Genomic DNA, 20,570 nt, shown 5'->3' with positions numbered 1-20,570 from the left:
CTTCCTCTTCCCTACCCTCATTCCCTACTAGCTCTCTCCACATTTGAAGATGTTTAAGGCCTTGGGACTGTGGCCGAGGATGTTTAATGCTTTTACAAAGGATTATGTTATGCTTGTGATACATGAAGTTTTCCATCTTCATTGCATCACCTAGCTCACAAGGAACACAAAGGTTGTATTGTACCAATTCTCTCTTTATGGGAGAATCTATAATACAAAAGCCTATTGGAGGGGGGACCGGATCCACATAAATTCAGTCTCAACTGTTGTTATTATCTCTAATTATCTCTCTTGCAAAAGTATTGTTCATGCCAAGTTGATTAAGTCTAATGGTTATGTTGCTACCGCTAATTAAATTCACCCTCTATGTTCTCAAAGTAGTCTCATGAAAATGCTCACTCTAAATTTTTCAATTCCGATATTCTCAAAGTTCTTTGGCCATTTCCATTACATTGGTATCTTAGCTATTGGTTTCTATTTTCTTGCTTAAGAAGAGAGGTCCTTAGGTTGTCCATGAAAGGTTGGACCTGTTCATTGCAATAGGGTAAGTGGGACAGGGATCTATTATCTTGGTGACTAAGTTCAAGGTGCACCGTTTGGAACTATAGTTTTAATAATGGAGTCTCTCGGGGCTTGCCTTTGGCTTGCATTTGGCTTAACCATTATTGAGCTACATGCAATGTTAGACCCTCTCCACTAGTCTTTTCAATCAGCAGTGTCTAAACCACAGGTGTGGATTCTTGAGGACTAATTTTCAAAGGTAGAGAAGAGTAGAGACTAAGGCTCTTGAGGGTACCAAAGCACAAAGTAATTCTATACATAAGTTTAATTAGCATGGTTGACAATAACCAAGAGAGTATAATGAACATTGAGAGCTTTGATTTTGCACATAAAGGTGCTAATGAAGATCCCCCCATGTTTGTTAATTATCTTGTTACTAAGTGGAAGCAAGCTAGGGGTAACCCTACTTTGTAAGCCGAAGTTACTCAAAAACTTCGTGCTTATGGGATTTCCCTTCCTCTCCAAGAGGAGAGAGAGCTTAGGAGGCCTCTTGATGAGACTCCAAGAGGAGAGAGAACTTAGGAGGCCTCTTGATGAGACTCCCAAAAGAAGACTCTCTCCCATAAGAGAGGAGGAATCCAAAGAACAAGAAATAATTGAATCCCTAAGATCCTCTAAAGATGTGGCTCCATGAAGACGACAGTCTAGACGGTCGCCAACTCCTCCCAAGAGGAAACGGTCAACCCATAGTCCTTCTCCTCGTCACTCCAAAAGGGAAGAGAGGAAACAAAGGAAGACAATGGCAAGAAAGTGGCCACCCTCTTCTCCTTCTTCTTCACCTTCCTCCTCTTCCGACGAAAGCAATAGATATTCTCCTAGAGAATACAAGAGGAGAGTACATTGCAAATCTCACCCTGCATGGCGAAGGTCCCAAAATATCAAGAAGTTCAAATAGGGAGGAAAGAGTATCTCCTTTCTCACCTACGATTGCACCTTTGTGCTATCGACAAAGTATTAGCCTTCATCCATCATTTTGATGCAGCCTTTGGAGACGAGGGCTTCATGGAGTCCTCCAAGCTACACCATGTAGCTATGCACTTCCAAAAATCTGCTCGTCAATGGTGGGCTAGCCTTTGTGGCAATGGCAAAGCCCCAAAGACATGGAAAACTCTACAAGTTCCCGTCATGAAGCAATTTCTTGCAAGCAATGAAAAGGACAAAGTGCTTATCAAATGGTGGAGTTTGTAGCTGCTCTCCAAAGAGCCTATCCACAAATATGTTGACAAGTTTTGTGATCTACATCTCAAGGCTATCATTTTTCAAAAGATATACTTTGTTGAGCAAAAGAAACAATTCTGTGCGGGATTACCTGAAAAAATGACCCAGTATGTTAACTCTCAACAGCCTGGTTCTATCACCAAAATAATCCACCACACTATGGTTGCTTCGTGCATCAATTTCCAACAAGGGTCCAGAAGGAATGCCAAGCCCATGAAAATCAAAGACAAAAGTGATGCAAAGGGGAAAAACAAAGTCCAAAATTCTTCTGAAGGCAATTCCAAAAACAACAACGACGACAACAACAATCGGTCCAAGGAGAAGGGAGTTTACAAAGGTAAAGAGCCATGAAGGCGAGGATGTCAAGGCCAAGAGAAAAAGGAGAGCTCGTCGAAAGTTTCATGTTTCAGATTTTCCACTAGGGGATGGGCAATTAAGCTATGACTTGAAGGAGGATCTGACGAGCAGGAAGGCAGATGTTACTTTTGGGCAGCTTATAGAGATGGTGCCTAAGCTAAAGCGACAGTGGAAGAGGATGGTTAACCCAATGGAGAAAGAGCCAGAGAGAGGTTCAGTAAAGGTGTTGGCAATGGATGAGCTACCAGACATTTGTCCAATAGTAGATGTGTGGCATAAAAGGAAAAATTTGGGACAAGGTTATGTGGATGGCGGAGCCCAAATATGCGTCATAACATACTCATGCATTGAGAAGATGTGTCTCACAGTGGATGGGGTATCAGGTTTTCGGATCAGATTGGCAAACCATCAAAAAGTAAAATGCTTGGGTGTTGTAAAGAGCTTAGAAGTGAAGGCATATGATGCAAAGGCAGTGGTTGATTTTCATGTGATGCCAGCAGGTTTGGGAGCATATCCTATTATACTGGGCAGACCATGGTGACGTGCAGTGGGAGCTGTTCAAGATTGGCGACATGGTACGATTAGCCTCTATGGAAAGACAGGTACCAAGAAGCTTTATAATATGGACACAAGGAAACGATTAGAGGAGCTTTATGAAGATGAGGATGAGTCTAGTGATGAAGACTCTTCCACGGTGACGGATGAGGACAGTGATATCACTACCAGCAGTGATGAGGATGCTGATGTTGCATTTCTTTTGATGGACAAAGAAATCCAGGAGTTTGGTTTAGTTGCATTTGCGAATGAGGTTGAAGATGAAAGTGAACGGCCTTATGAAGTGATTGAAGGGCTGATGCAAACCAAGGTTGAGTTGTCAAAGAAGCAGGAATTGATGACAAAAATGATCAGTGGAGACCTCTCAACTATGGAGAAGGATATATATTTGCACATGCTGGCTAGTTTTCCTGATTTGTTCATTACTTCATATGAAGAGATCAGAGGGTTCAAGGGCGAAGAGATGCATATAGAGCTGAAAGAAGGTGCTAAGCCAGTGCGGCAAAGGCTAAGAAGGATGGGTCAAGAGAAAATGGAAGCCTTGCGAGAAGAGGTGGACAAGTTATTGAAGGCAGGGTTCATAGTCCCTGTGGAGACCACAGAATGGGTGAGTCCAGTTGTAGTCAGTCCAAAGAAGGATGGGAAGTGGAGAATTTGTGTAGATTTTAAACCCTTAAACGCAGCCACTAAGAAGAACCCATATCCTCTTCCATTCATTGATCAGATCTTGGATTCAGTGGCAGGTTATGAGAGGTATAGTGTGTGTGATGGTTTTTCAGGCTATTTTCAATTGAAGATTTCTCTTAAAGACCGCACAAAGACAACTTTTATTACGCCATGGGGCTGCTATTGCTACACAATATTACCATTTGGGTTGTCAAATGGACCTTCCTTCTATCAAGAGAGAGCAAATTGGGTGTTGGAACCATTCATTGGTAGTTGTGTTAAAGCTTTTATGGATGACTTCTGTGTTTATAGCAGTAGGGTTGAACACCATGAGAAGCTGCAGATGGTATTGGCTCGATATGATGAATGTGGAGGACAACTAAATCCAAAGAAATGTCATCTAGCACAGCCAAGGGTGAAGTTATTGGTCCACATGGTGTTAGAAAATGGCATTGAGGCTAATCCAGACAAGGTTAAGTCTATTATTCTTCTTCCATCACCTACGAGTACGAAGCAATTGGCAACCTTTATACACAAAGTGAAGTACATGGCAAGGTTTATTCCATTGTCTTCTCAGATTCTTTATCGATTACAACAAGTGGCAAAGCATGATCCATTGCAATGGGATGACAAGTGTGAAGAAGTGTTTCAAGAGGTGAAAGAGGTGTTAGGGGGTTTGTCAGCCATGCAGTCTCCTGATTGGGAGAAAGTTTTTTATGTAAATCCCTCAGTAGGGGATGATGCCATTGGAGCCATGCTATTGCAAAAGGGGAAGGGCAGCCATTATATGAGGCCAGTGTATTGTGCAAGCCGAGTGAAGTTGGTAGCGGAGAGAAAGTTCTCGGAAGTAGAGCTAGTGATGGCCATTGTAATATTTGCTTGTCGACGATTTCGTCATTACTTGCTACCACGGCCTTTTGTTTTCTTGACGAGTTATGCTTTTTTGCCACAGTTAATTAATGGTACTAACATGTCAAATGTGGTGAAGAAATGGGTAATTGAGCTATATTTTGGGGCCACTTCACGTCATGGCGGGATGCATTATTGAAAAAGGCTGAGTGCTAGGTGTGCCGATGGATGCAGCAGTGTGACAACTATGCATTGCGAGGTCAGTTTTTGGCATGTTCGGGGTCCGTTTGAGGTCATCTAAAAGGCCAAGGGTAACCAACTAATAAAGCTAAGTGTGGGAACTGAAAAAATAGAGAGAAGACTAGGAAAAACGTGGAGAGAAGACGAGGAACAGCCGCAGGCGTGTTTTTGGGGTTTTTGGAGCCTGTTTTGGCCGTAAACTGCTCATCCGAGGTCGAATTTGAGCACTTTGACATTGTAGACTGGGGTTTTGGGCCGTTCCGGACGCGATGGCGCTGTCCATTTTTCCAAATTCCTCACTCTTTTTCTGCTGTTTTTTTTGTGTAAGTTGCTCCTATGAGCGAAGCTTCTGCTCCAATTTGTGATTGTATCTAGTATCTTTTACCCATATTGTGTGAGTTGTTTGCCCCATTGGTGTTGGCCCAAGATCATTTGTATCTAAACATCAGAAGTTCTCCTCTTTTGAGATGAGTTTTTTGGGTGTGTGTGTGTGTGTGTGTGTGTGTGTGTGTGTGTGTGAGTGTCTCTGTGTGGAGTAGACAAGTGGATAGTCTCTCTCCTCGCACTCCATCGGTGTGTTCCCTGTCTCGGCCAGGTGGGTTGTATAAGCCGAGTGGTGCCCCATAGCGTGTGTGTGTGTGTGTGTGTATCATCCCAAGAGTGTGTGTCGGGTCATTATAGAGGATTTCGGTGTGTTTCCATCCCGCTCACAACGTCCAGGTAATATTTCAAGTTCGAGAATAAACTTTATATAAATCAAAAGAAAAGTGAATTTTTCTTACAAGAGATTCAGTATTTAGGTCATATTATCTCTCAAGATGGCATCCAAAGGGATCCATCAAAGTTAGAGGTAATAAAAGGATGGCCTAATCCAAGGAATCTACATGAACTAAGAAGATATATAGGTATGTGTGCATACTATAGACGGTTCATAGAAAAATTCTCACACACAAAGAATATGGTCCACCAAGGAGAACAATGCTTTCGAAAAGCTTAAAGAGAAGCTTATCTCTCAACCTGTGCTGCTTACACTACCGAATCTCTCAAAGCCATTTGAGGTCCAATGTGATGCTTGTGGTGATTGCCTTGGAGCTGTTTTGCTCCAAGAAGGGCACGCCATAGCCTATGAATATCGAAGGCTCGACCCTGTTGAGCAAGCTCTAGGTATATATGAGAAGGAACTCTTAGCAGTTCTACATGCTCTTGGGGACACCTTTCATTCTCCGCACGGATCACCAAAGCCTTAAGTACTTCATGATGCAGACAAGCTCTTTGCCAAACAAATGAGGTGGGAAAATTTCCTTTCGCAATTCCATTTTCATATTGCTCACATTTCTTGCAAGCATAATCAAGTAGCCGATGCACTCTCAAGACAACCGAGAGTGAATGCGGTATCCATAGCAACTCACAATGATCTATCTTCTATGATAGATGAGTACGCTATCGATCCCGATTTTAAAGATGTGATTTCAGCCCTTGCACTAGGGAAGAAGGAAGAACCATTTACTTTACAAGATGGTTATCTTCTCTATGGCAACAGGCTATGTGTTACTAACTCACTACATGAGAAAGTAATGTATGAATATCATGCTCCTCCTTATGCGGGGCATAGAGGGATTTGGTCTACCCTAAAAGGGATAGAAACATACTTCTATTGGCCTCCCATGAAAACAAACATACAAGAGTATGTTTCAAAATGTGTGGTATTCCAAAAGACAAAGTTTGATAGAGGGAAGCAACCTGGATTGCTTCAACCTTTGTCAATCCCTAATTCACCATGGGAGAGCGTATCCATGGATTTTATCTTTGTATTGCCCAAGTCTATCCATGGGAATACAGGAATATGGACGATAGTGGACAGGTTTAGCAAAAAAGCACATTTCATACCTATCAAAAAGACTATCAAGGCCCATCAAATGGCAACCCTCTTTATATCACAAATCTTCAAGTACCACAGCTTGTAAATGTCCATAGTATTGGATAGAGATCCTAGAATGCCAGTAATTTCTAGAAGGGTCTCTTTGAGAATTTAGGTACAAGGCTAAACTTCTCTTCGGCCTATCACCCACAAACAGATGGCGAAAGTGAAATAGCTAGCCTAACAATTCTTGATCTACTAAAAGCTTATGTCACAGAAGTAGATCAAAAGTCCCAATGGGAGAAGTACTTACCTTTAGTGGAGTATGCTTACAATAACATTGTACATGCTTCCATAGGAAAAGCACCTTTTGAGATGATAGAGGGAAGATCAAAAAGTCCCCTGTACTCAAGGTACATGGGAAGATCTTCACTGCAGATGAATATAGCGAAGACCTGCAAGAATCTTTCCAAAAGATTAAGGATTCTATATCCACCTCTTAGCAAAGGAAAAAGGCTGTTGCTAACAAGCACAAAGAAGAGCTCTAGCCTTTTAAAAAATGGCTTAAGTTTCCCAAGGTTCGATTAAGACACATGAAGGGCAAGAATCCTATGGGACACCAAAAGTACTATGATAAATTAGCAAAAAGGTACTATGGTCCCTTTCAAATTCTTAGGCCGATCAATGAGATGGCCTATCAACTCAAGTTGCCCAACCATTCGCTCATACACAATGCTTTCCACGTGACCCTAATAAAGCCTTACAAAGGAGAGCCACCTCAAGAAAGCACCATTGAAGACCCACCGGAGATTGAGGACCAAGAAGAGGTGTTGCAGTCCAAGTCCATTCTCCAACACGAAGACAAGGTATTGAGAGGCGGTAAGACTATCCGACGATATCTTATCAAATTTAAAAATTATCCTTTTGAAGATGCTAGATGGATGCAATAGCATACAGTTAATGGATAACCTAAACCTTGTCAATGCTCACAATGATTCCCTAGAGTAAGCAAATGTAATTATGTATAAATGAACAAAGTTTGTCTTATAAGACTCTCTTTTTCTTTATTGTGCACAAATGTTAATAAGTATGCATGCTTAGGATTATGTTTGTGGAGACGACGTCTCCCAAACACTAAGTAGAGTTTGTCACTCTATTATGGAATATTGATACGGACTAATGTGCAGACATGCTACGGCAACTAAGACTCTCAAGCACCAACTGGACTAGTCATCCATTCTGGAACGGTGTCGTAGGGTAAAATAGGGATCCTCTACCCGCTAGCAATGGACTAATGACTTGGCTTTATCTTCTCTATCTCATAGTCAAGGAAGACTATGATTTAAAGAGAGAGGTAATGTCATAAAAACTAATATCTAATTCTCCCAAATAATTTTCTCATGTTAAAATGATCAAGCTAGAATATCTATAAGGCTACCAGACCGGTCTTAGCAGGGATCCAAAGGAGGGAAAATAGGGATCCAAAGGGGGAGAGTTTGCAAAAGAGCAATGTGCATCAATGGATCTTAAAAGACCTAAGGTTAAGCTCCATAGGCTAAGGTTCTAAAATATAAATTAATAAGTCCAATGGCCAAAAGAGGAAAAATTGGATGGTTATGGGAAGACTAAAAAGTCTTCCCATATCCCTAGGAAGGAGGGGGCGAGTCCTAAAGGTAGGGTAAGAGAGAGAAACACACACACACACACACACACACACACACACACACACACACACACACACACACACACACACACACTCACAAGCTCTCCATTTACACAAAGGGAATAATGAACACATGGTAGGCTCCTAGCCTAGATGCCCCCAATCTCCCCTCAAATCCTATTGGATGGCCATAGAGGTGGACCAATGAGAATTAAGATAGAGTAAAATTAGTCTACTCAATTTAAAAATGCTTGATAAAAGAAAGAATAGAAATTAAGCTCCCAAGAAGGCTATTGGACAGTCTACCAAGGGGACCAATGAGCATCTAGCAGCCGAATGGCTTGCTTGATTACTATTGGCCAGAAGACTAAAAGGTCCAATGAGAGTTTGAATAAATTATTTTAATAACCTAAAGCTCTCACAAAAGGGTAAAGGCACTACAAGAGGTTGTGTGCTCTTGTGACGCTTTTAGCGACGGAAATACACTCGGTTTTTATAACCCCCGGCGTCGATACAGGGACATCGCTATGACAGTCGCTATATGTGTCGCTATAGACGTCTCTATATCGCGACGCCTATAGCGATGATTATAGCGACGCTGTAGAGCCATCTATAGCGACGCTTATAGCGACGCTGCAGAGCCTTATATAGCGACGTTCATGAAGGAGTACGAGCGGAAGTGTGACGCGAGAGAGAGTGCCAGAAGAAGAGCAGGACAATATGGTGAACTTGCTCTACTATAATGTGTAGAGCATAGTGAGTTCTTATTAGGTTTTTACAAAAGAATATGTGTACATACCTGGCGGCCCGCCCACTTACCTGGGCAACCACATTGGGCTTTATACCCCAACAACCTCCCACTTAAAGTCCAATGTGGTACTTTAAGTGTGAGAGAAGCTACTATACAAGCTAATATACAAGAGATGTAGAGAAGTGATGTACTACCCTACACCTAACTGCTTGCGAAAATGCGCAAAGCTCTCTGAGGGAAGTCCTTTTGTAAGTAGATCAGCAGGATTTTCTGTGGTGTGAACTTTGACAAGTTGATGTTGCTTATCCTCGAGCATTTCCCTGATGAAATGATCCTTCACATCCACATGCTTTGTCTTTGAGTGATAAACTGGATTGCGAGCCAATTGTATAGCACTTTGACTATCACAATATAACACAGGCATCTCTTCTTTGATTCCCAAATCTGTTACTAGTCGATTAGGCCAAATTGATTCTTTGCATGCCTCTGATGCTGCAACATATTCAGCCTCTGTAGTAGACTGAGTAACACAATCTTGTAATCTAGAATGCCATGATACTGCTCCACCAGCCAATGTAAAGACATACCCTGACGTAGACCTTCGGTTGTCTAAGTCACCTGCATAATCTGAGTCTGTAAAACCCTTTACACTTAGCTCTTGACTCCCATAGCATATACGCATACTCTTTGTAGCTTTCAGGTATCTCAATATTCCTTTCACTGCCTCCCAATGTTTCTTGCCTGGGTTTGACATGTATCGACTTACTACTCCCACTGCAAATGCAATGTCTGGGCGAGTAGCAATCATTGCATACATCAAACTACCCACTGCAGAAGCATATGGAATCCTATCCATTTCAGCCTGTTCTTCCTCAGACACAGGACAATCTTGTTTTCTAACTTTCACATATGGTGGCAATGGAACACTCAATGCCTTTCCCTTCTCCATATTGAAACGTTGCAAAACCTTGTCAATATACTCTGTTTGAGATAACCAAATCAAATTTTTGATCTGTCTCTCTCAATGCGCATACCAAGTATATGACTTGCCTCACCCATGTCAAACGATTTTGCCATCTTTGACTTCAAAGCTGAAATTTCTTCCAAGTGCTTGCCAGCAATCAACATGTCATCCACATACAAAATAAGGATCATCCAACTTCCATCCTTAGCCTTCTTTGTATATAGACAATCATCGAACTCACTATGTTTGTAGCCTTGAGAAAGCATAAACTTGTGGAACTTATGGTACCATGCCCTTGGTGATTGTTTTAAGCCATAAAGACTCTTTAACAACTGGCATACCAAATCTTCCTTGCCTTTCTCAACAAACCCTTCTGGCTGCTGCATGTAAGTTTCCACATCTAAATTACCATGCAAGAACGTTGTCTTGACATCCATTTGGTGCAACACCAAATCTAATATGGCAACCAGCAAGAAAGCATCTCAATGTAGTCATCTTGACCACCGGAGAGAAGACTTCATCAAAGTCAATGCCTTGTTCTTACTTAAAGCCCTTGGCAACAAGCCTTGCTTTGTACTTTGGCTGACTATCATGAGTAGTGATCTTATACCTGTAAACCCATTTACAAGGTAGAGCCTTTTTGCCCTATGGTAATTTAACTAGCTTCCATGTCTGGTTTTTATGCAGAGCTGTCATCTCTGATTGCATGGCCAATTTCCAATTCCCGAAGTCCTTCATTTGCACTGCTTCCTTGTAACATGAAGGCTCATTGCAATCAGTCAACATGACATAGTTCATAGATGGAACAAACCTATCAGGAGGTCGCGTGATACGTCCAGATCTACGCACAATAGGTGGCTCAAGCTCAGCCCTCTTCTAATCTCCTCAACCCTCTCTGGTTTAGAATGATATTTGGATTCATTAAAGTGAACATCATTGCTGCGGATAACCTTTTTGGATTCGGGATCCCAAATTCTGTACCCCATCTCACCAAAATTACCATAGCCTAGAAAGATTCACTTTCTACTCTTTGGCTCAAGTTTGTTCCTAAATTCCTTTGGAACGTGAGTATATGCCTCACAGCCAAAGACTCTGAGATGCTTGTATGAGGGCATTTTGCCTGACCATACCCTCTCTGGCACTGACTCATTCTGCAAAACCTTGCTAGGAGATCTATTTACAAGATGAACAACTATTGATACAGCTTCAGCCCAAAACCCATTTGGCAGCTGTGCATTAGACAACATACTTCTGACCTTCTCTTGTATGGTCCTATTCATCCTCTCAGTAACACCATTTTGGGGAGGATTGTAAGGAGCAGTAAGTTCTTGTTTTATACCTTTTGACTCACAAAAGTCGTGAAAGGCCTTTGAAACATACTCTCCACCATTGTCAGTGCGTAAGCATTTAAGCTTCTTGCCACTCTGATTCTCCACAAGTGTCACAAATGTTTTGAAAACACTAAACGCTTCATCCTTGTGCTTGAGAAAGTAAACCCATACTTTCCTCGAGTAATCTTCTATAAATGTCATAAAGTAAGAAGCTCCCCCTAGAGATAGGTTAGGCATAGGTCCACACAAATCACTATGAACAAGTGCCAACTGTGTATCTCTTCTACTGCTTCTATGCTTATGTGGCTGCTGTGTTTTCTTACCATACAGACAATGTTCACAGAATTCAAAATCATTAAATGAAAAGCCAGGCAAATAACCAGAACGAGACAAGATTTCCATTCCCTTCTTGGACATATGTCCTAATCGGCTATGCCATAAAGAAACGTTCGGCTGCTCGGTTACATTGATTACATTTTTAGAGACATTTGATACATAAATCATGTAAAGTCCTCCAGACTTTACTCCATGTGCTACTGTCATAGAACCCTTGGATATCTTCCACATGTTCTGTCCAAAAGTGGTGACGTAGCCAGCATCATCAAGTAAGCCTGTGCTGATCAAGCTCTTTGTAATTGCGGGAACATGTCTCACATTCTTCAGCGTGAAAGAAGAGCCATTCTGAAACTTCAATTGAACATCTCCAACACCTAAGATCTCACATGTCTACCCATTGCCTAGCCGAACATGATCTTTATGGTCACATAAGAGGTAAACCACTCCTTGTTTGGAGACACATGAAGTGATGCCCCTGAGTCTATAATCCAGTCAGTCAATGCATTTCCATCAGATGCTGTAAGAAGAGCTGAGTCCATTGTATTCTTCAAGAAGTAGATGTCTCCTGACACTAGACTGTCATCCTCTGCAACAGTGTTTGTCACATTTATTTCTTGAATCTTCACTGAGGACTTGTTCTTCTCACCATGGTCTTCAGATTTCTCTTTTCCTTTTTCTGCTTTCCATTCTCTGCAATCTCTTTTCATGTGACCCTTCTTGCCACAATGGTAGCATTCTATGTCACTCTTGCCTTTAGCACTGCGGGACTTGCTACGAGACTGATTCCTCTTTCCACCTTTGTACTTTTCTTTGGTCCTTCCCCTGACAACTAAGGCTGTTCCTTTGCCTTTGTCCATTGTCTTTCTATTGGTTTCTTCAGTAAGCAGACTTCCTTCTACACCTGCTATGTTCAAACTATCTAGAGGTGCAGAATTACTCAAAGTTGTGCGAAAAGTGTCCCAACTTTCCGGCAATGTGATCAACAGGAACATAGCTCTAACAGGTTCATCAAACTTGACACCTTGAGCTGACAACTGACTGTAGATGGTGTTGAATTCATTCAGATGATTGGACATAGGGGTCCCTGCTTTCATCTTCAAGTCAACAAGCTTCTTAAGCCAGTATACCTGTGAAGCTGCACTCTGCTTCTCATAAATATCACTCAGATTTATCCATGCTTGATAAGCCGACATCTCGTCTGCTACATTGAAGTAAACGCTTTCTGCCAAAGTTAGCATAATGGTAGAAAATGCCAATTCATCCATTTCGCTCCATTCATCTTCGTCTATATCTTCTGGTTTTATCCCCTTGAGCTTTTTAGGTTTTATCTGCTTCTTTTGTACCAACACGTGCCAAATCTGCTTCTTCCACAATGGGAAATTGGTTCCATCCAGCTTCTTGATATTGTAAAGAGCAGTGTCCTGTGATCCAGCCATAGCTACACTTCACAGTAGTTTGCTTCCCTGGGAAAAATTCGGCAGAGTTTCCCCTGTAAACTGACCTCTAAACCAATATCAACCTGTCAAATGAACCAAGGAAGCTTCAGATTCTGCATAAATTTCGGCAGAGTCTCCTTTGTAAAATGGCTCTGGTGTACTCAAAAAACAGACCAAAAAACAGCTCAAAAAAACATTGTCTCTCTGACACTGTAAGCTGTGGGTAAACCTGTCCTGCACCTGTACTGTCTCTCACTGTCCTGTCATTGTCCTGTAAGCATAGACTGCGACAATGCCTCAACGGTAGTAAAGAAAAGATGCAATCCCAACTGTCTAACTCACAGTCAATACATCCTAGCTTCCTATCTAAGGGTGCTCGAGGGATCGCTCCAAGACCTGTATCACCGAAAGGATCTCAACATTCGAGAATCCCCCAGCTCAATAAAACCTCACTCGACCCTCAACAAAGGCTGCAGTGAATCTGACAATACATAGACTTCCCACAAAATCATACATCCACAAATTTCCCACTATATGTTGTAACCGCTGCGGCAGTTGTTTGCTACGTGACTCACAGCCAGCAAACCCTCAACAAACATACATCATCTCTGACAATACATCCCATGTGGAAGTACCTGCAATGTCAGGATGAAATCTGGAATATCAAGCAGCAAACACAAGCTACCTGATGAACTAGTGGATGTCGCATACAATCTATGTGTAGATGCGCCCGTGTCGTATGTGACACGTCTCCAAGAACTGTGAGCCGTCCTTCGATGTGTAGACAGCCACAAATCAACACTCTGGGAGTACCGATATCCTCAGCACCTGCAGTCGTAGGCCGAAACCCCAAATTTGCAGAGTTGGATCTGCACCCGCCGAGGCCACGTAGTCGAAAATGGCCTGCGTAGAACTTTGTCGAAGCCGAACGGTGGCCGAGATGACCTCAGAATGAAATTCTGAGAACACCAAGTCCTTCGGGCTTGCCCACAAGATTTGGGGCCGTGTCTTCGCGTGTCGAATCTCACTCCAATCTGAGCAGGTGACTCTAGCTTCCTGCAATGCTGCCCCGAGCCTCAATCTGAGCTCTGATACCAGTTAAAGGAGTATGAGCGGAAGTGTGACGCGAGAGAGAGTGCGAGAAGAGAGCACGACGATATGGTGAACTCGCTCTACTATAATGTGTAGAGAGCATAGTGAGTTCTTATTAGGTTTTTACAAAAGAATATGTGTACATACCTGGCGGCCCGCCCACTTACCTGGGCGACCACATTGGGCTTTATACCCCAAAAGTTCATAGCAACGCCCGAGAGGAAAAACTTTTGGTGGCAGGGCCACCCATCAACCATATTGAATGTTTCATTAATTGATTGACCTTTGAAAAAAAGTGCAAAGGTAGATATAGACCCAAAATAGTCACCCACAAGACAATATAACCATTAACTCCATCATCCATAATACGTATTGTTTGCAAAATAAAGATACAAAACTGACAAGCGTGAATTGATGAAAGTAAATCAATGACAGTTGTACACATAGGCAAAATAACTTGATTGTTAAACTTTGCAAATGTAATAGTTACAAACCATTGTCATTATTTAAAAAATATACATGGTTTTCAAAAAGACGTATAAAATTCGTCTCATGATACATAAGCTATGACAAAAAGAAACTAATGCTATCTAGCTATGGCTAAACTGACGTCTCATTGCGTCCAAGCGACATATCTGTCGGATTCTGCAAAAAAAAAAAAAAAAGATAGCTTTTTGGAAGTATAAACATATAGCGACGTTTATAAAACAATCCAACAAATAGAAAAGAATAAACCCTAATACTAACCATGCCATCGCAAGAACTCAGAATGTCCATAAGGGCGTTTAAGCCCTTCCTGCCTGCGACTCACGCTCGTACGGTGTGGGATCACGTCCTGTCAACGACCACTGTCAAAACATACAAAGAATCCATTATGTTAGAATTTAAAAACCCCTAAACCCTAAAATATCAAACATAGAGAGCAATACGAAAACACTTACAAAATCCGCCTCAAATGATGCCCACCAGCCGCTCCCCAAGTGGTGGGAGCTCCCTGCCTCTACTCGCGCTCTGGCTGCCTCCTTTTGTTGCTTCCACTTGTCGGGATTCTCGTGTGCTTCTTTCTTCGCATTCTTCCAATATTCTTTGGCCAGCCAATCTAGTCTGTTCCACCCATGCTTGATTGCTTTTTGCACTTCGGAACGCTTGTGCTTGTAGTATTCGCGCATTCGAACCTTCATCACGTCTTCATTGAAGCGGTCATCCTGTGTTGGAACGGGAAACACGTCATGAAGCATGCTGATGACTCTGTCTTTTAAATCATTCGATACTTCACTCCAGGTGTTTAGTATTTAGTGTCTAACTGAGAGCAAAGACCACGCATGCACGAAATCACCTTCTTGCCTTCATCATCAAAGATGATGCCGCCGCTGAAGTCGACGGAGTAAGGCAATCCCTCTCGCCGCTGACGCGTGAACCTGGGTGTCCCGACAAGGGTCTCTAGCGGCATGTCAACGGGGGTACGGACATCAGGTGTCTCCACTGGAGTCTGAGCCCCGAAGCGACGAGTGTCCACTGGAGTGACTCCTGGAGGAGTAGCTAGTGGTGTGTAGCTGCGGCGAACGATAGTCAATCGCGCAAAACCTGGTGTCGATGGCGATGCCGTGGCTGGTGTTGGGACGGGCAAAGAAGGGGAGGGTAAAGAGCCTCGTTGAGCATGAGGTGGTGTCGAAGCATTGGCGGCGGCATCCCCACAACAACCGCCACTGCCACCACTAGAGTGCCGGCGCCTAAACGAGTGTGAAGATCGTCTCGTCGACATCGAAGCTTCGAGCGCGCTGAATGCTCCAAAACAGAGGGAGATGCGGATGGAGTAGGAATGCGCGATGGTGCGCCAAAGTGATGACGCTCCACGTACCACTGTCTCTGCTGGGGTAACAAAGAAGAAAGAAACTCCTCATCATCCATACCTGCATTAAACACACAAACATTTAAACTTAATATTGAATGAATGGAGTAGAAAACATGGACAAGTAGATAGAGAGAGAGAGAGAGAGAGAGAGAGAGAGAGAGAGGAGGAGGAGGTGCTCGTCCTCCTTGCTTGTGAGAACATACCTAGAGCATGCGTACCTGGAGTGGACGCAAAGACCATTAAATACAATGACGCAATGACGCGTTCTTCTTCTATTCAACTTGAGTGATGGAAGAGGCAAGTCGATAACTCAGAATTTTCAATCGAAAGAGAGAGAGAGAGAGAGAGAGAGAGAGAGAGAGAGAGAGAGAGAGAGAGAGAGAGAGAGAGAGAGAGAGAGAGAGAGAGAGAGAGAGAGAGCACAATCAAATCTTGCAGTCGAAAAACCAGGTGGTGGCGCTACATGTGGCCATGGATTGCCCAGGATGTGAGCGCAAAATCAAAAGAGCATTATACAACATGGAAGGTACTTAGAGAGCCAGAGTTTTTACAAAACATAGCAAAGTTGTTCAAATACAATATTTATGGCTTTAAGAGATCTCTCTCTCATCCTCGCACAGCTCAGCATAACTTCCTATATCTATATAGAGCTCTCCGTTTAAACAGATGTCCTCCGTTTCATTTTGTAGATCCTTTGCATGCATCCCATAGAGAGTAGCAGCTTGATGTTCGTCTGGCACCACCTCAACGGCTTCTGACTGAGCATCTTCTCCGATCTCCTCCATTGATGCTACTGTGATTAGCACATGGTAGCCTTCATACGTCCGTGCACTACGAGGGGCTACCTCTATGACGTACCACCAGTTTGATGCAAAATTTGTAGGATGAAATATCATCTGCCAGAGCCACATAACTTACATGAGAGCTTCCAAGCACATAAATTCTAAAATGGGATGTTAACTATTTACATACTTAATTGTTCACAATGCTCGGGTAGTACGAAAGTTTCTCTTAGGTCAATCCATTTCTTAGTTGAATCCACCTCAAGAAAACCAGACTCTCCTCTACGCACAGTAGCGTTGCAACCCTCTATGATTATCTTGAACCATTGCACGTCGAACAAGTCGACAAAAAATCCTCTATAATCAATCCTCAAAATCTCTTGTAGCGTGTCGAAGTAAGTGAGTTCCGCCACCATAGGATCTGCATCAGAGGACCGTCGTCAACTAGACTATTCAAATTTTGCCACGATTCCACAATCTTGAGTAAAACGCTTTTTGTCGATCTGTTCCACCCTAAAATGTCGACCTTTACACCATGCTGCTGTGTATGACTTATACTACAACCAACAAAGATTATGAGTGGCCGTTCAAACATCTAGAAAGTCACTAGTCGTACATTCCAAACTTACCTTGGTCGCACAACCCCGAGAGTACTTCCACTCTTCCTCAGTCACTTCTTCACCGCACTGTTGTGCGCTTTTCAATTGGTTGTGCAACCATCTTAAGCTCATGAATGTTGGTAGGCTCTCCATACCCGTCGGATAGTGCATCGGTTGTCGTCTTCCCCGTCTCCACTCGATTCGTGCCCTTTGTCGCTCTTGCTTTGCATCCTCATATTGTGAAATCCACTTTTGCATCACTGGATTGTGAAGCATGCAAAACCGGTTGATTTTAGCGCAATGGAACCACAACGAAACATGATTTTTATCCTAGGAATAATAGGGAAATGCCGCAACACTTTAGCTGGCACTGTCTCGCCAACTGCATCTTGTTTGTAGCGCATTGCTCTGCACTTAGGACACGACAGACAATCTGCGAATTCATTGCAAAAAAGAATGCAATCATTTGGACATGCATGAATCTTGTTGTAGTCCAAGCCAACTGAGGTCAGAAGTTGCTTTGCGTCTGGCCTGGAGGGAGGCATTTCATTGCCAGCCGGGAGAAGTTGCTCCCGCAATAACCTGTTTAAGCCACATTAAATTAAAATTAAAGCTCTCCGAGCACATCACCGTTGCAATCAGAAAATCTCTTTTGTAAATTACGTACCTAAACAAAGCAGTGACGCTTGCATCTGACCACCCGTACACTAACTGAAGATTCAAAAACGCCAGACAAGTACAAAGCACAGATATTTTGGCGCCTTCATAGATTGGTTGACGTGCCAACTTTCTCAACATGTCTTCAGGAGATAGGCACACGACTTCTGGTGCTACTTCATTCGCGTTCTCCTCGCTTGTCTGGAATAAGGCATCCAGCATCTCCTCCATGCCGTCGTCTTCTGTCTGTAAGCCCTTTTCTGCATCCATCCGTGGCTCTATATTGGTCGGACCTTCACGCATAATCTTTTTTCTCTCTCTCTCAGATGTAGGTGTTATGTCGCAAAAATCAATGCCGGTTCCGTAGGAGTCGTATCGCAGATTCTATACTGTTTCTCTAGCAAACTCTCCGTACTTGTGCACATGCTCATTACATATCCTACGCTTGTGCAGGATTTGATACTTGCAGAGCGTGCACGAGCATGCAATCTTTTCCTCCATGTTAGTTGATGACGTTGCTATCTACAATGATTATGAATGTTGTTTTAATGTATATATATATATATATATATATATATATATATATATATATACTCCTCACAATGTAAACTACCTCGCATTCTCTAGTCTTGCCCAATCTCCGTACACCTCGGTCCAGAGGTGACCACTGGGTCAAAATCTCGTCTTTATTGGTCAAATTCTATATGGGTAGACACATACGTGCACTCCCAGGTGTACATGGCAATGCATGTAGCAGGCAAAACCCCTTTGTCTCTTTTAGTTCCATAGTTTCTTCTCTGTCTACGTACCCTATCTCTCGTTCTTTCTCTCTCGATCTCGCTCTCACTATCTCTCTTTCTCTCTCGATCTCGCTCTCGCTATCTCTCTTTCTCTCTCTCTCTCTCTCGATCTCGATCTCGCTATCTCTCTTTCTCTATTTTCCTATCTCTCTCTATTTCTCTATTTTCCTATTTCTCTGCCATAACTCCTGGACCTCCACTTCTCTCTCTCTCTCTCTCTCTCTCTCTCTCTCTCTCTCTCTCTCTCTCTCTATATATATATATATATATATATATATATAACTCTCTTTCTCTATCTCTCTATTTCCTATCTCTCTCTCTCTCTCTACTTACCTCTCTCTCTCTCTCTCTCTCGCTCTCTACTTCCCTATCTCTCTAATGATCGAACGAGCGACTGATCTAGGGAGATCTAGACGCCCACGACTGCGGAGGACTACACAACATCAACAGAGGCTGCATCAGAGGATCTAGCTAGGTCACTTTGGCTCGACATGCACAACGTCCGGTCAGAGTACTGACCATGGACGAGATCTACCTATCCTAACTAGCTCGTTTAGCCGTTTAGTCCACACCCAGCAGTTTAGGATTCCATAATATTTTATTTTGTCATCTTCTTACTCTGACTTTGTATCAGATCCATCACATTGTAACTTTCTTGTCTCATGTCTCATAGGTTACTTTGTCCTTTCGAAGACGTTAATATAACATTTCATTTCATTTCTCTCTTTAATTTTTTTTTCTTTAGTTTTAATTTCCTAAGCATACATTAATTCTCTCTCTCTCTCTCTCTCTCTCTCTCTCTCTCTCTCTCTCTTTGATTACCTACACACACACACACATTTCTCTCTCTCTCTCTCTCTCTCTCTCTCTCTCTCTCTCTCTCTCTCTCTCTCTCTCTCCTACACACACACACACACACATTTCTCTCTCTCTCTCTCTCTCTCTCTCTCTCTCTCTCTCTCTCTCTCTCTTTCCTACACACACACACACACACGATGTAGAGGTAGAGAGAGAGAGAGAGAGAGAGAGAGAGAGCAAGAGAGAGGGGTTGGGGAGGGTGGAGATGGACATAATACCTGCGCAGCAGGTTTCGGCCAAGACCCGAGCATGCGAAAATGGCCCCTGCGCACGGGTTTCGCTTTTTTCCCCCAATTTTTTTGGCGTCGATATACGCGTCGCTATACGCGTGGCAAATAAAGCTTTTCCACGCGTATATCGACGCTCATTGAGACGCGTATAGCGACGCCCGCTAATGTCGTCGATATACGCGTGGAAAGGCATGGCCGTCGATATAGACGCGTCGATATCTTCGTTTAGTGTTGTAGTGCAACTTAATAGCCTGGAGGTTTTGCTACTCAACAAAGTGATCAAAGAGCTTGACAATGGAGCGATGCCAATCTGTGATTCAGAGTTTGACTGGAATGCCTGGAAATGGCCCGGAAGCAGTCTCTTATGGAAACCCTATTCTAAAGGCATTTACCATACAATGATGCTAAAGAAGAATCGGTCTAGCCCCCTTAACAAGATATGGAAAAAACAATGGTCGGAGGAAATGTGGGAGCAAGTAATGGAGAACATCTGGGAGCCAAAGGTTCCGCAGCACATGAAGGTATTTCTATGGAAAGTAATTAGGGGTGCTCTATCGACGGGGGTGAACATTTAGGAGAGAGGGAATGGGACAGATTGATGCTTGGGTGCAGATTGGCTAGTGAAGATCTGGCCCACCTATTTATGGAATGCCTAGCTATCAGAGGTCTCACAGGAAAATATGCAAGTGGGTCCAAAGAACATGAAAAATTGGTTTTTTAAAGACTGATTTATTCCTTGGAGGTAAGAATTGGGGTAGTCATTCCCTCCTCTCATCAGCACTCAAATTGTCAGGTACTTCTTCTTACATAATGTATGGCAGACAAAGAACCGCCGTGTGTTTGAAGGAGTTCTTGAGGTGGCAAGCTTCACAGAAATTATACAAGAAAGCAAAGTGCGAATATGGACGTTCGGGC

This window comes from Adiantum capillus-veneris, chromosome 14 (assembly GCF_014529385.1).
Source record: "Adiantum capillus-veneris isolate H3 chromosome 14, ASM1452938v2, whole genome shotgun sequence".
In the NCBI taxonomy this organism is placed as follows: Eukaryota; Viridiplantae; Streptophyta; class Polypodiopsida; order Polypodiales; family Pteridaceae; genus Adiantum; species Adiantum capillus-veneris.
Note: the sequence above shows the minus strand (reverse complement) of the source record.